General features: G+C 46.5%; 1 protein-coding gene across 3 annotated transcripts in view; it reads right to left on the bottom strand.

Moving 5' to 3' along the window:
- STK31 (serine/threonine kinase 31) overlaps positions 1 to 15526 on the bottom strand; it is a 5081810-nt gene that overhangs the window by 891931 nt on the left and 4174353 nt on the right. The window lies entirely within an intron of this gene.

Below are 15526 nucleotides of genomic sequence, written 5' to 3'. Positions count from 1 at the left end.
TCATTTTTTTAATCTCCATTACAGTTAGGTAGAATGTAAATAGGTGACAGTGTAATCCTCCTCCTCCCTTGCCCATGTATTCTGCTGAATAATCATCCTGAAAACTTTTCTTTATCAAATTCACATGTTCAGTTCTACGCGTCTCCCCTTTAACATAGGTATTTGCTCTCTACATTTTTGATATAGTTCAACTACTCTTTTGTGTTTGTATTTATCTGTGAAGCCATTTACATTTAAAAACTTTCAAGAAAGCATCATTGTATTAAAAAGTTATTATCCCTACCTTTTATGTGCAACACCTCTTTTGATAAATGTCTAGTTCCATCTTTTGTGTTACATGCATACACTGTTTGGCAGGTTGAACTTTTATATTTTATTGCATTTGTTTACTGGGAAAGTCCACTGGGCCTAAAAGAGCCTATTTTCAGTGGAGGCTTGGGGAAAAAAGCTCCAACAGGAACACAGATACAGAAAAAAATTAAACATTAATTGGTACAGAAGTAGAAACAGTGCTACACATTGTGATTACAGTGATATATACAAAATATATACATAAAATCAGGCATTTAGTTGGTTGCCATCTATTTCACGTACATACATTTCATTCATACATTTTATTGGCATATACATTTGAACTTGTCACACATCTTATAAAAATTTTTGTTTTATTGAAATCCCTCAAAAAAACTCATCCCCAATAACCCTTAAAACCTATTAACTTAATACTAACACACAAAACTATGTACATCTTCAAATATTGAAGTTTTACCCTCCTCATAGGAACAAAAGTCCCAAACTGACTACCACACTCACAGACTTGAGTTAACCTAAATGCTCTTCTACAGAGTGCTGGTTGGTTTTGTCTTATCTTTATAGCTCTCCCAGCTGGGAAAAACCCTGATTTTTTTCAGAGAAGGTTAACTACCTTGGGAAAGCCCCGAAATACGTTCAGAGAACATGATCTCTTAAATAATTTCTCTTTTAATTTTGTTTTTCTTTTCCTCAGCCAATCACTCTCCACCAGATTGTAACCGGATTCTTTTTATCAGATTGTCTCCATGGAGAAATGAGAACCAGGCAGCCAGGTTTTCTTATCAGATTGTTTTCATGGAAACCTGAAGACGAGCTGTAGAAGTGTTACTGAGCTTACATGTATCTGCTAGAAAAAAAGCCTCATAATGTTCAATGTTTTTTTCATTTACTCACTCTCTCTTAAAGCTTAACAAATGAAGCTAAAGTATTTAATCCGGTCATTTCCCGATGCAAGAATGAGAAAAAGCACATGAATATTTCTTTTATCATGATTTCTAACCAGGGGAGGGAGAGAGAGAGAGGAGAAAGAAAAGAAAAAAAAACAGCAGCACCTGTTTATAAACCCCATTACACTTAAAATATCTGAAAAAAAAATACTTTTAGCATGTAAAGAAAACCATGCCACAAAATTGGTATTTAAGAAAAAAATTGTTACTTACAATTAACTTTCTCCCTCCTCTTGCCCTCCTCAAAGCACTTTTCCGAACATTAATGACATGAAATAGAACGTATGATTTAGAGTCCCCCCACAAGTCCAACAAACTCTGAAAAAGTCCAATATTTCCAGATTTTCTTGTTCTGTCATATTTCACAAATATAATTATTCAACTGTAATCCCATACTAAGTTACTGGTTTTATTACTGTTCATCTCCGAAATCCTGTCTCTGTTTCATTTCCAGCATACTCTCGATTCTTCTAGTCAACTCTCGTGCTTCCTTCCTTGGTGCCTTTTCAACTAACACTTGTTGCAGAATACCAGTCCAGTTGCTTATTTGTGGTTTCATAAAATTAATGCAATCAGTTCCTTCCAGCTTCTCTGGTATAGCTGAAATTTTCAGATTTTCCCTACGTGCTTTGTCCTCTAATTCTATTTTTTGAAACATCTCTTCCTGAGCAATCTCATATTCAGCCAGCCTTTTATTTTGACCTCTGATTTTTGCAGCTTTATCATCACATCTGAATATCTCTTTAAAGCTTCTTTCATTTTTCCAGCCTGTTGTTTGCGCCGATATACTCCATCAGTGTTTTATTTTAACCAGGTCTGTCCATAGTTGCCTTACATCTTCCTGTAGGTTACTGGAAGTCATGTCTGAAGGTTGCATTGCTTTTTGCTGAATCACTGCAGAACTCACCCCAGTCACTGTTTCTTCCTCACTTTTTGTAGCTGATTTTTTCCAGGTCTTCGGTATTTTTTTTATTATTCCTGGCATCCAGGCAGTGCACTTACTAGCCAGTTACTGAAATTTACCCATAAACACATGTCTACTGGCCTTCTATGCTGAGTTTCTGTTTTCATACTGGGAGAGCTAGAAATAAGCTGTTACTCAATGTGCAGCCATCTTGGAAGTCAGATTAGTTATGATCCTAAGATCATTTTAAATTTAAAACCATGAACAAATCTGAACTGATGTGCAAGCCTTATGAAAGGCCAGTATGCTCTCTAAGGACGTGCCACATGTTACAACAGCCTGCAAAACCAGGAAAATCAAAAATTGTGTCTTAAAGGAAAGGTAGCGTTTGCAAGTAGCTGGAAATACATAAACATTTAAACTATCGCCTCTAACCATCTGGTACAGGGCCACAGTTCACCCCCCCCACAATGTTTTGATGTGCATAAACACCCTAAAATCAAAATCATACACATGGCTGAGAGGTGTCAGAAGAACCTGAAAACTGACTAAAAGAGATATGAAAGGAAAACTGTTATAGAGACTACTCAACATTCAGATGAAAAAGCTCTTGCACTCAGTTACCTCTAATGTGTTTGGTAGACGTTCAGCTAAAAGTTTGGGCATACTGAGGGATCTAAACCAGCAACCACAACCTGAAGTGGATCTGATCACTACCCAAATTTGGGAATTGGGGGGGGGGGTCTTCCTTGACTAGTATTAGAACAGTTCCTTGCACTGCCAAAGATGTGACAGCCTGAAATTATACCGTTCTCAGGTGTCTTGATGTGTTAATAATAATGCCTTGGTCTTTCTGTAAATTCTTTGATAAGGCATATAATCAAATGAAAGGTGGAAAACCACACAGGGAATCTCTCTTGTGAAAGAAAAATGCATCGAGCATTAGCTTCCCTCCTATGTCCTGCTAAATCAAGCAGAATAAGAGGAAACAGTACTCCAGAGAGTATTGCAGAGGTTTGACATGACCACACTCTAGTAGACTACTTATTTGAATGGACTCACAAAACTTTAAACTCATGAGAGGACTGGAGGTTCAACTCAGGGAATCTGCAAGCATATTTTCTTCTCCCCGAATATGAACAGATGCAAGGGTAACAGTTTCTATGACTGCTGATAAACGTACCCAACACTCTAGTCATAGGTGAATACAGTCAGGCACACTGATGTTCCACTCACAAAGCTAAACAAGGAGAAAGTTACTGTCGGCTATCTGTCAGGTGCCAGGATCTGCCACATAACACTCGCAACTCAGGTCACTCCACAACAAGTACAAATATGACTCTGTCATTGTCCATGTTGGTGTCAATGACCTGAGATGTACCTCCCTGGACTACATGAAGAGACATGGAGGAGCTGTCTGATCTTGTAGGCCAGGCAGGTATGACACTAGCCCTGAGTAGCATCCTGCCATCACCCACAATGATATCACAGTACAAGGACAAAATGATTGACTACAACAATTGGCTAAGATTCTGGTGTCATTCTAAGGGGATCCACTATCTGTCTGCCTGGGATGACATGATCGACAAACCACGATGCTTTGCCAGAGATGGCCTGCACCTGTTGTCCTTGGGATTCCAGATACTGGCTAAGGCTCTTGCCACCCCTATAGTGCCTTTTGTAGGCAAGGTTCAAATGACACATTCACCACCATAACAGGTACAAGCAAGCAAAATCTGAGGGTAATGCTACTTAAGGCTAGAAGTCTAAATGGGTCTATATTATATTTTCAAAAGTTTCAAACATCAAACACCATATGAGCGATATTTGAAATTTCGAAAATATAATAAAAAAATAAAAATAAAAAAACTATACTTACCTAAACGTTGTTGGCAGGGGGGCAAGCCACCCTGTACCCCCCACACCCCAGCTACTTAAATATTCCTACTCTGAGATCGCACTGCATTGAAGTAAAGGGAAAATATTCCCTATGGTGATTTCCGTGTTACACGAGCGACATTCAACCAATCGGGTTCACTCAATACACGTTCTCCATTTACAATTTTCGATCACACGATAGGAACCCAGTCTAAACCTCAAAATGCACTCACTCGAGGCACTCCTTAAAATGGAGAACATCAACATCTGTGCAGTGACAGAGACCTGGTTCAAGGCTCCAGAGAGCACCGCTGCATTACCAGGCTATAATTCATACCACACCTTTCGGCCACCTAACCTGGACTGAAACACTAAAGGCGGAGGCATGTCCATATTCATTAAGGATAGCCACACCTCCAGGCTAGTTGCTCAGCATAATGCATCCGAGATTATCCAAGTGCAGCTAACTCTGGGCAAGACCACAATCCAAATTGTAGCTTGCTACAGATCTCCCACCATGCCCCAGAATACCTACTCCTCATTTCTTGATACACTGGAAAATAATTAGGGTACAACCTAACACCCTAATAATGGGCGATTTCAACTACTCCACCATAACTGGGAAAACTACTCATGTACCAACTTTTGTGCTCAACGTTTTCTGGAATTCACAAATTCCAACACCTTGGATCAACTTATCCACACCCCCACCAGGGGCAGCAATATCCTACACCTGGTCATTACCAATATGGGCAACCGGTGTTCCACACCAGAGGTCAATTTCTCGGTGGTCAGATCCGACCACAAGCTAATCACCCTAGACATCCACATCCCACTGCCACCCCCCCATTAGGGAAACCACCGTAAAAAAATTCTCCAAAGCCAACTTCATGCTTCTTAAGACAGAAGTGGCAAACGTCACGACACCCATGCTGATGGACAACAGAGGTACGTCTGCTGAATCGTATACAAATGCACTTTATAAGCACTTACAGGAGTGCATGGATCGTGCAATCCCTAACAGAACCAAGATGCTATCCTCCAAAAAAAGGAAGCCAATCTGGTGGTCCCCTGCCATAAAAGAAACTCTACAACAGAAGAAAGAAACTGTTGCAAAACAGAGTAAAATCCCATAATTGGAGGAATTCTGTGGTCAGCCTCAGTAAGAAGCTTAGATCCCTCATAAAATCCTCCAAAGCTAGTTACAAAAACAAAATCGACACTGATTCTAAAGACAACCACAAAGCATTCTACAGCTATGTCAAGAATCTCAATGGCAACACTCCGATCTGCTCTGAGTTACAGCACAATAGCACTAAATATACAGAACCAACTGATATTGCCAACATCCTGGCAGATAGGTTCAGTGCTAATTTTACCCCTCTCTCACCCCCTAAAGGGCCCATCTCTATACCGGAATAACGCAAAGTTCCTGTAACCATGGCTGCACAGGTAAAAAAACACACTATCCAAAGTCAAGAACATAGCATCCATGGGACCTGACAACATCCCAGGCTGCGTTCTACATGATCTACAGAACGAACTGGCACCCCACCTAATACCATGTTCAATCATAGTCTAACCTCAGACTTTGTGCCCACCGAATGGTGCACAGCAACGGTTATCCCACACCACAAAAGGGGAGCCACCACTGACCCCGGGAACTACCGCCCCTTTAGCCTGACGAGTCTGGTCTGCAAGGCCATGGAACGTATCATCATGGAACTTATAAACAATGACATTGGTAATTTCCAAACTCTGGACCCTACCCAGTTCGGGTTTGTAAAAGGCAGATCATGTCTCCTCAAGCTGATAAAACTTCTTTGAAGCGGTCACCAAAGCTGTAGACGAGGGGAGGGTAAGGTGGTTCACACAGCCTATCTAGAACTCGCCAAGGCTTTCGACACCATCCCCCACTCTGGAATTATAGATAAACTCATTAAACTAAGTATAAATCCCTATGTCACAAGATGGGTTGCCAACTGGCTCATTGACAGAACCCACACTGTGAAAGTAGCAGACTCCAAATCCAACTTCAGACCAGTGAAAAGTGGAGTACCACGGGTTCAGTCCTGGGTCCCCTCCTGTTTGGTATTTACTTCTCTGAAGTACAGGCTAACACAGAAGGTCTATGGCTAACAAAGTTCACAGATGACTGCAAACTAGGAGCTATAACCAAAACTCCTAATGATGTGGACATCCTACAAAAGGGCCTTAATGAGACAGATGCCTGGTGTCAAAGCCATGGCCTCAAGCTCAATGCCAAAAAAGTGCATTGTCATCCCTTTTGGTAAAAACTCTGTACCCATGAACTACCACATAGGCGGTAGTCTACTTAACACCGAAAGTGTGATAAGAGACCTTGGGACACAGGTGGACAGTAGACTCTCCCTTGATAATCATATCGCCACAGTAGTCAGGAAATCCTTCTAAGTGGCGCACCATCACAAAAGGTTTCTCATCCAGGAAAAAAAGAGGTCATTGTTGCCCTCTACTCATCACTCATTAGACCCATTATAGAGTACAACACCCCTTTTGGTATGTACTTCACAAGACATCTACAACTGGAAAGGCCACAGAAATACCTCACAAAGAGGATTACTGTCCCCAAACAGATGCCCTACACAGACAGTCTCAAAAAACTCCAGCTTTACTTCATTGCATATCGCCTTCTCAGAGGCAATCTCTGCCTAACATACAAAGCTATGTCAAACCCAGAGCTGTTGGACATGGTCCACTTAAAGGAATCCCAATCCCTCCGAGCTACACTCTCTAGGGACCTAAACCTTGTCACCACAATAAACAGAACATGCTGGAGGGATAGATTCCTGTCCTAGAGACTTCCCATACTCTGGAAAAAACTACCTATCTATATCAAACACAGCTCCTCATTAGCACTCAAGAAAAATCTTGATGACTGGATGGGAAATAGGAAATTCAGCCCTGGGATCACGTCTGTGGCTCTGTTCAACAGGGACACAGGAAAATAATTTTCCTGGGTGGCAAAAGCCAGGGTACCTTTTTGGCTAAGCTTATATAGGCCCTAGGGCCAATAGCCCAGTACCTATCTATGAACCTATGAAATGCTTGCAACACTAACAGCAAAGCTCTTATCTCTAGGCCATTTATATGCAAACTGGCCTCTTCAGGGGACAAAGTACCCTTGACTGTCTTTGCCAGATAATGCCCCCCTCACCCTATCTGGGAAGCATCCATCGTCACTACGGCCTTGAGCTGTTGAGGAATAAACGGATGGCCATGGAGCAGTTGATCGGACTGGATCCACCAATAGAGATTTTTTCTGTAAGTGTTGGTAATTTCTATTTGGTACGAGATTGACTGATAGAAGATGGACCATCGAGTAGCCAGCATCTACTGAAGGATCCGCATATAAAACTTGGTCAACAGAACTAAGGTTATCGCTGCAGTCATGAGACCTAGAGTCAGGAGGACTGTGTGGATTGAGATTAATGTACTGTCTGCAACCTTCTTGATCTGTGACCTTATAGTTAGAACTCTGTGTGGTGGAAGAGAAGCAATGGCTGTCTTTGTATTGAGCAGTACTCTAATAAATTCCAATGTCTGAGTTGGTTGAAGTTGAGATTTGTTGTAGTTTATAGTTATTCCTAAGAGAGCACAGGTGTGGAGAACCTGATCTTGACTGTATGAGTTGATGCCTGGTCAGAGCAGAAATGAGCCAGTCGACAAGGTGAGGAAACACCCAGAATCCCTGCAGTCTGATGTGTGCTGCTACTACTGTCATGAAATTGGTGAACACCGTGGGGGCAGTGGTGAGCCCAAAGGGCAGTACTCTGAATTGGTAAAGACTGGCTCTCAGCCGGAAGCGTAGGGACTTCCTGGACCACCTGTTCATCTTTATGTCTTAGTAGGCATCCTAAAGATCTATTGAGCACATCCAGTCATCCTTGCACAGAAAGGGGAGAATGGACTGAACTGTGACCATCCAGAACTTGTTTCAACAAAAAGATTTGTTTAGATTTGTGAGATCCAAGATTGGTCTCCAATCCTCCCTGTCTTTTTGGCACTAAAAAGAACCTTGACTAAGCTCTGCATCCTATCTGGTTTGGCTGGACTTCTTGAATGACTTTTTTTTCTAGCGGCTTTCGAATTTGATCTGCTACTTGATCCCTCTCTGACTGGGTGGAACATCAAGGGTTTTCCTGGGAATTGGAGGTGGAATGGAAAATGGTATTATATAACTTCTGGATATAATCCTCTGCACCTAAGTATCTTTTAATTCTAGCCAGATTCCCTGGTGCAGGGACAATCTTCCCCAGACTGTCTCCACAGGTGGACAGTCAGGTCTCCATTCAGGAGTGCTGGTAGGGTTTACTGAAGATTTTCCTGAATAAAAGTTATGTACTCACCATAATGTTCCATCTGAGTAGGTAAACTTCATTTGTCAGCAACCTTTGGGAATTGGATCCGAGCCGGCAGTTTTCAACAGCTTTAGATCCGGGCTCCAAGCTCCTCCCCCTACCCATAACCCCCTTCAACCCTGACTGACCTCAGATCAAGTTTGCCCAACAGCAGAAGCTGCTAACAATGATTAATCCCAAGATAAGTGGGTAAAACTCAGGGACCTGAGTATGAGAACATTTGCAAGTAAGGGGGCAGGAGGGAGGGACGGTTGCTGACAAATGAAGTTTACCTATTCAGATGGAACGTTATGGTGAGTACATAACTTCTTAATCTGATGTAGTTAACTTCATTTGTGCAGCAACCTTTGGGACAGAGTCCCCAGCTACCTGAATCTTGGGTGGCCTTCATGGAAGGATGTTCCGGAGCACTGCAGAGCCAAAGGATGCTCTCCCTCTGGAGATAATGTCCAATTTGTAGTGACTGATAAAAGTATGAGATGAAGCCCAAGTGGCTGCCGAGCAAATATCATCCAAAGAAACTCTAGCTCTAAAAGCCGCAGAGGTAGACATAGATCTAGTAGAGTGGGCATGGACTCCCTGAGGTGCGGGCCTGCCCGAACATACGTATGCTAAAAGGATACACTGTGAAATCCATCTAGAGAGTGTGACTTTAGACACAGATTTACTCAAGTTAAATTTGGCAAAAGACGAACAACTGGTCGGATTTCCTATGACCAGATGTCCTGTGGATGTAGAAGCGAAGTTGTCAATGCACATCCAATGAGTGCAATTTGTATTCCCCTTTGTTATGGTAGTTAGGAAAAAAGACCAGCAAGTTGATGGACTGGTTAATATTTGACTCAGAGGCAACCTTGGGAAGAAAGGAAGGATTGGTCCTGAGGTAAACTCTATCCTTGTGAAAGGTCAATTATGGGGGTTTTACACAGAGGGCCTGTAATTCAGAGACCCTTCGAGCCGAGGTGATGGCGACAAGAAAGGCCGTTTTACATGACAAGAATTTAAGATCTATGGAAGCTGCAGGCTCAAACGGGGGAGCTGTCAAGGCCTGAAGCACCAGCGTTAAATCCCAAGGAGGGAATACATCCTTCACTGGGGGTCTGAGCAGAAAGGTGCCCTTCAAAAAGGTCTTACACAATTTCGTGGTGATCAAAGGGCCCAATTTGTTTCCAACGTGATAATGAGAGATAGCTGCTAGTTGGACCTTGACTGTGGAGGAACTAGCCCCCTGATGAAACAGTCCTGACAGAAAGTCTAATACAGCGGGCAAAAGAGCTGTAAAAGGATCCAAATTTTTCCGTTCCGCCCAAATGGAGAAACGTTTCCATTTGCTGCTATAGATCTTTCTAGTATAAGGCTTGTGCGCTGCTACTAGAATGGTTTTAACTGGAGAAGAGATACCGGGAGTCCTAGCTATGAGTGGAACTGGAGCAGCCAAGCTGTGAGCTTGAGGTTGTCCAGGTTCGGGACTGGGAGATCTAGAGGATGGGATATTAGATCCGGACAGGGATCCAGAATCCAAGGAGGATTCACCAGATGAGACCAAAGGTAAGGGAACCAGGTTTGACGAGGCCAAAACGGGGCAATGAGGATAATCCTGCTCCTCAACCGACTGGCTTTCTGCAGAAACTTCAGCATCAGAGGAAGAGTAGGGTAAGCATAAAGGAGACCGGGAGTCCAAGCATGCACCAGAGCGTCTCTCGGGGGTTCCCCGGAGAGGGAAATGAGAGCTAAGTAGTCAAAACATTTTGTGTTCGAGGGAGAGCAAAGAGATCGCAGCAGGGTTGACCCCATTTGGCGAAGATCCGATTCGTTATCTCGGGATTCAGAGACCACTCGTATGGTAACAGGATGGTGCAAATTAGTTTGTCCGCTAGAATGTTGGACCATCCCGGAATGTGCGTTGCTATGAGAAAGCGGTTGGTGGAGATCGCCCATTCCCACACCCTCATGGCCTCTCGACAGAGTGAGTAAGACCTGGTTCCCCCTGTTTGTTGATGTACCAGACAACCAACATGTTGTCCGTCTGAATCGCAATCGTTCCTATGGGAAAATAGGCCCTGAAGTGCTTGCAACGCTAATAGCACTGCCCTCATCTCTAGGACGTTGATATGCAGTGAGGTCTCCATGAGGTCCCACGTGCCTTGGACTGTCCTGCCCGAACAATGCCCCCCCCCACCCGAGGCGGGAGGCATCCGTGGTCACCATGCCTACAGGAGGGGTCATAGAAAAGGGGCGTCCTTGCTGAAGGTCTGGAGATTGGAGCCACCATAGGAGGGCCCTCTTGCAGGCCCTGCTGAGGGGAATGGGATGGCTCAGAGGGTAGTGAAGAAGGGACCACTGGACCTGGAGGGTCCACTGTAAGACCCTCATGTTCAAACGTGCCATTGGCAATAGGTTGATCGCTGCTGCCATCGAGCCAAGAGCCCTCAGGACCAATTCCGCCGGGGGAGCTGGAGATTGTAGAATGGCCTGCACATGTAGCCTCAGGGATAGTAGCCAGTCTGTGGTCAAGAAAGCTAGGAGCTTGTTTGTGTCCAATCTGGCCCTTATGAAGTCTATAGTCTGAGTCGGAGTAAGAGACGACTTCTCTATGTTGATAGTGATCCCCAGCCGGGGAGCTAGACGGAGAAAGTAGTTTCTGGCTGAACAGAGTAGATGCCTTGTCGGGGCGGTCAGGAGCCATTCGTCCAGGTATGGGAAGACCTGAATTCCCTGGAGCCTCAGGTCGGCCGCTATCATTGCTAACACTTTGGTGAACACCCTGGGGGCTGTGGTGAGACCAAAGGGGAGGACCCTGAATTGGTAATGACAGGCTCCTAGCCGGAAGCGGAGGAACCTCCTGGATCGCCTGTCCATCAGAATGTGGTAGCATGCATCCTTGAGGTCTATAGAGCACATCCAATCGTTCTCCTGTAAAAGGGGGAGAATGGATTGAAGAGTGACCATGCAGAGCTTCTCTTTGGTTACTGACAGATTCAGGGAAGAAAGGTAGAGGATTGGTCTTAAGTCCCCCATCTTTTTTGGCACCAAGAGGAACCTGGAGTAAAACCCGGACCAGCACTGGTCTGGGGGAACATGTTGGATGGCTCTTTTCCAGCAAATGTTGGATTTCCATTGCTGCAGCCTCCCTCTGATCAGGTGGGACATCGGGGAGGTATCTGGGTCTGCGTTGGTAACGAGAGAAGGGAATCTGATACCCTCTGGATATGATGCGAAGCACCCAGCGGTCTGTTGTGATGGACTCCCAAGCTGCTGGGTGTTTTGAGAAACGCCCCCCAACTGCCTCTAGAGTGGAGCAGTCGGGCAACCCCTCAGGGGTGTTGCGTGGGTTGGTCCGAGAAGGGTTCTCTGGATCCAAAGCTCTGCGAGCCCCCTCTGCCTCTAGGGCGGCATCCACCCTGCCCTCCTCTGCCGCGGAAGGGCTGGGAGTCCGGAGCGGAATGGGACTGTTGCAACTTCCGGAACCACATCTTCTTCTGTCCCTTTTGTTTCTTAGAAAAGGACCTCTGGGGAGCAGAGAAGCGGACTCCGATGGCAGACAACGTCTTCCCGTCCTTTTCGCTCTGGACCAAGGTATCTCGCACGGTTTTGCCAAAGAGGGCAGAACCATCAAAAGGGGCATTAGCGAACGACGCCTTGAAGGGTTCCGCGAAATCACAGTGTCGGAGCCAGGCCTGACGTCTCATAACGAGGCCCACTCCGCCGGCTCTAGCGGCTCCTTCCGTGGTATGAGACAGAAGCCGCATAGAGGTGTTAGATATGGATTGTAGAGTGGCCATCCAGGTGGAGTGCAACTGTTTGTCCTCCGCCGACATGGACTCGGGGGGCATCGCAGCGCAATCTTTAATAAGGTCCCGCTGCAGTCGGAGCACGTGTGCCATGTAGTTCAGTGACCTCACCGAAAAGATCGCTGAACTAAACACCCGCTTCTCTAGGCAGTCCATCGACCGAGACTCCTTGCTCGGGGGATGAACCGAGGGACTCTCCTGAGCAAGTTCCCTCTTGGTGGTCGCCGCCACCAACATGGCATCTACCGGGGGACCCTTACTCCAGTGGGACTTGTCAGAGGGTGGGCTAAGGATCTTGTCCGGGCACTTGGGGACTGGCTCCGCAGTGTCCGGCTCCTTTCACGCCCTGGTAGTGATCAAATCTACCAGGGGGTCGGCCGGAGGGGACACCCAAGAGGTAGACTGGCCTGCTTCAAACGCCTCCAGGAACATGGATTCGTCTGTGGTTGGGAGGGTGGCCTAATGGTTAAGGTGTTTGCCTTACAAACACAAGATGCAGGGTTTGAGTCTCACAAGGGATAATTGGCTAGGCTTACAATAGCTCGCAAGGGCACCTAGCCTAGTACTAATCTGTGAGGTAGGCTTTGGGGCAGACCACCCACCCTTTATTCTGAGTATCTCCATGATGTCACCAAATGAGACATCTTCGGGGGGTGATCTTGGGAAGCCTTCCCCTTCCTCCAAATCCGTGTCCTCAGTCAAGGACTCGGGGGGAGTCCAAGTGCCTCCTCTTGCACCTTCGCTTGTGAGGGACCTCCTCAGGGGGGCTGGCCGAGGAGGTCTCACCAGCAACGTCTTGTTCCACTGGAACTACCTGTGACGTCAAAGCAGGCTGTCCCTAGGGCCGGGTGATGGAAGCTGGGCCCAACTGAGAAGGAGTGCAGGGTGGAGTCGTGGCAAGGGTTGGGGGCCTGGAATCCCTCGACAGAACCCTCTCCACCACGTTGAATGCAGAGGGAGAGCTGCTCTCTCTGGGAACCGAAAGCAGACTCTCCCTCGGATCCGATGGATGGATCGGGGCCGGCGCCGAAGCGATCGGATCAGACAGACCAGCATCCGCCGACCCGGACGGAGCCAAAGGCATACCGATACCACCGGATCCGAAGCTCAGCCCTCGGCTCCGAGAGCTCGGATCCGAAGAAAATGGACCCGACAGACTCAAGGGAAGTGTCGGCGCCGAAGTACCCAAGACTATCGGTGCCGACACACCCCCAGCTCCAAGGCTGCCCGGCTCTGAAGACTCCGAACCCGGGAAACGGGACGGAGAAGGAGCTATCAGGGCAAAGAAGGGGGTCGAGCTCCCCCCTGTAGGGGGGGGGGAGGCAGGAGCACTCCCATCTGCAGTTGGGCCTGGAGGAATCTTCTCATCATCCGGTCCAAATCTACATCTGTGAGACTTCTTGTAGATCTCGATGAGGCCATCGAGGCGGGGCGGGAGTGATGCCTTGATTACCTCAACAGAGATCGGGTCTCCTCCTCCCCAGGACCCGGTGAAAAGCACGGGGACCGGATCCGAGAAGGAGGAGAACCAGAAGACCTGGAGGGAGAAGACCGCTTAGCTGGGGGGCCGAAGCGGAGGCCTCGGCCTGCCGCTTGTGGTGCTTCTCCCTCTTCCTTTCTTTCCTAGCCTCCCTCTCTTCCGAGCCTAAGGCGGGAGGTTGAGTCCCGGCCGGGGGGGAGGGAAGCAGGAGTGGCAGCCGCTGCGGGAGCCATGGAAGGACTGGAGGTAGAAGCCGAATCCGGGGGCAGAAGACCCGCCAGTATCAGCTTAGACCTCCGGTCCTTAAGTGCCCTGGGGTTGAACACTGCACAAATGGTACAACCAGAGGACAGGTGTTCAACCCCAAGGCACAATACACACCGAGTGTGGCCATCCGCTGAGGACAGCTTATGGCCACAGTCGGCGCACTTAGAGAACATTAACTTTGGGGCCTCAGACATACTGAGAAAGTAACCCACACACACAACACTGACGGAACCACGAAGGTAGGGGAAGGATAACTAGAATTAAGGTAAACTAAGAGAGTTTAGACTATAAGGGGGTTAAACACACTCTCACCCCAAAAATTAAAGAAAAGGATTTAAAAAGTTAATTTTTTTTTCTCACGAAGAGAACGAGAATGCCAGGAGCTGACCGAAACCGCGGCAAACTAGATCTGGGGTCAGTCAGGGTTGAAGGGGATTATGGGTAGGGGGAGGAGCTTGGAGCTTGGATCTAAAGTTGTTGAAAACCGCCGGCTCGGATCCGAGGTTGGATCCGATTCCCAAAGGTTGCTGCACAAATGAAGTTAACTACTTCAGATCTCTGGTTTTGTAGGCCACCTCTGCCATGGGGGCGACGACGTCCACTGGAGTTCCCCCCTCTGCCTCAGAGAGTACTTTCTCCATGTGTGTCATGGAATGGACCTTGGAATTTTTTTAACCACTTTTTCCAGCCACTCTATTAATTCCTGCAGAAGATCTGTGTGTGTGCATATGCCATGGCAGACAAGGTCTTACCATCTTTCTCACACCTGGAGAGAGTTTATTTCACTTTACAGCCAAAAAGGGTAGTTCAGTCAAAGGAAGCACTGACAAAATAGGACTTAAATGGCTCCACAAAGTTGCATAAGAGCATCCAGGCATGCCTTCTAATGCTATGATGGAAATTAGTCTCATGGAGCTATTGATAATAGACTGAAGGGATGCCAACTTCTGCAGATATGGTTCTTGAGAGTATTTGATAACTCTTTGGTCAAATCTCTCTGAAGTGTAACAAAATGTGCCAGATAATTCAGCAATTGTAATGCAAACATTGCTGAAGCAAAGACACGCTTCCCCAGTTTGTCCATCACGTGGAACTCCCTGTTGGGGGCATGGACACTGGAACTCGCATCAACTAGTTCCTTCTTTGTGGCCGCACTAACGTCCATGGCATCAATTGCAACCCCTTTCTCCCAAAACTGTTTGTCCACAGCTGGTGCCATTATCTTGTCTGGTCTCTGAGGTACTGGCTCTATGGAGTCAGAATATTTCCATACCTGCTTAGAGATCATGTCTACGAGCTTGTCATTGGGTGGAGTCACCTAGGAAGTAGAGGGTCCTGTACCAAAAGCTTCTAGGAGAATAGATTCCTCAGGCATAGGGTTGGACATATCCAGCTACCTCTCTGTTTCAGGATCTCTAGTAAGTCCCCAAAGGGGAGGATGTCTTCAGGAGGTAACTTTGGGGACCATTCCCCTTTGTCAAAATCAGTATCTTTCATGACGGACTCCTGTGGGGAGGCTAGGTGCTTCCTCTTGCATGTCCTTTTCC

This window comes from Protopterus annectens, chromosome 3.part1, assembly GCF_019279795.1.
Source record: "Protopterus annectens isolate FY-2018-M chromosome 3.part1, PAN1.0, whole genome shotgun sequence".
NCBI lineage: Eukaryota > Metazoa > Chordata > Ceratodontiformes > Protopteridae > Protopterus > Protopterus annectens.
Note: the sequence above shows the minus strand (reverse complement) of the source record. Positions and strands in the feature narration are given on the sequence as shown.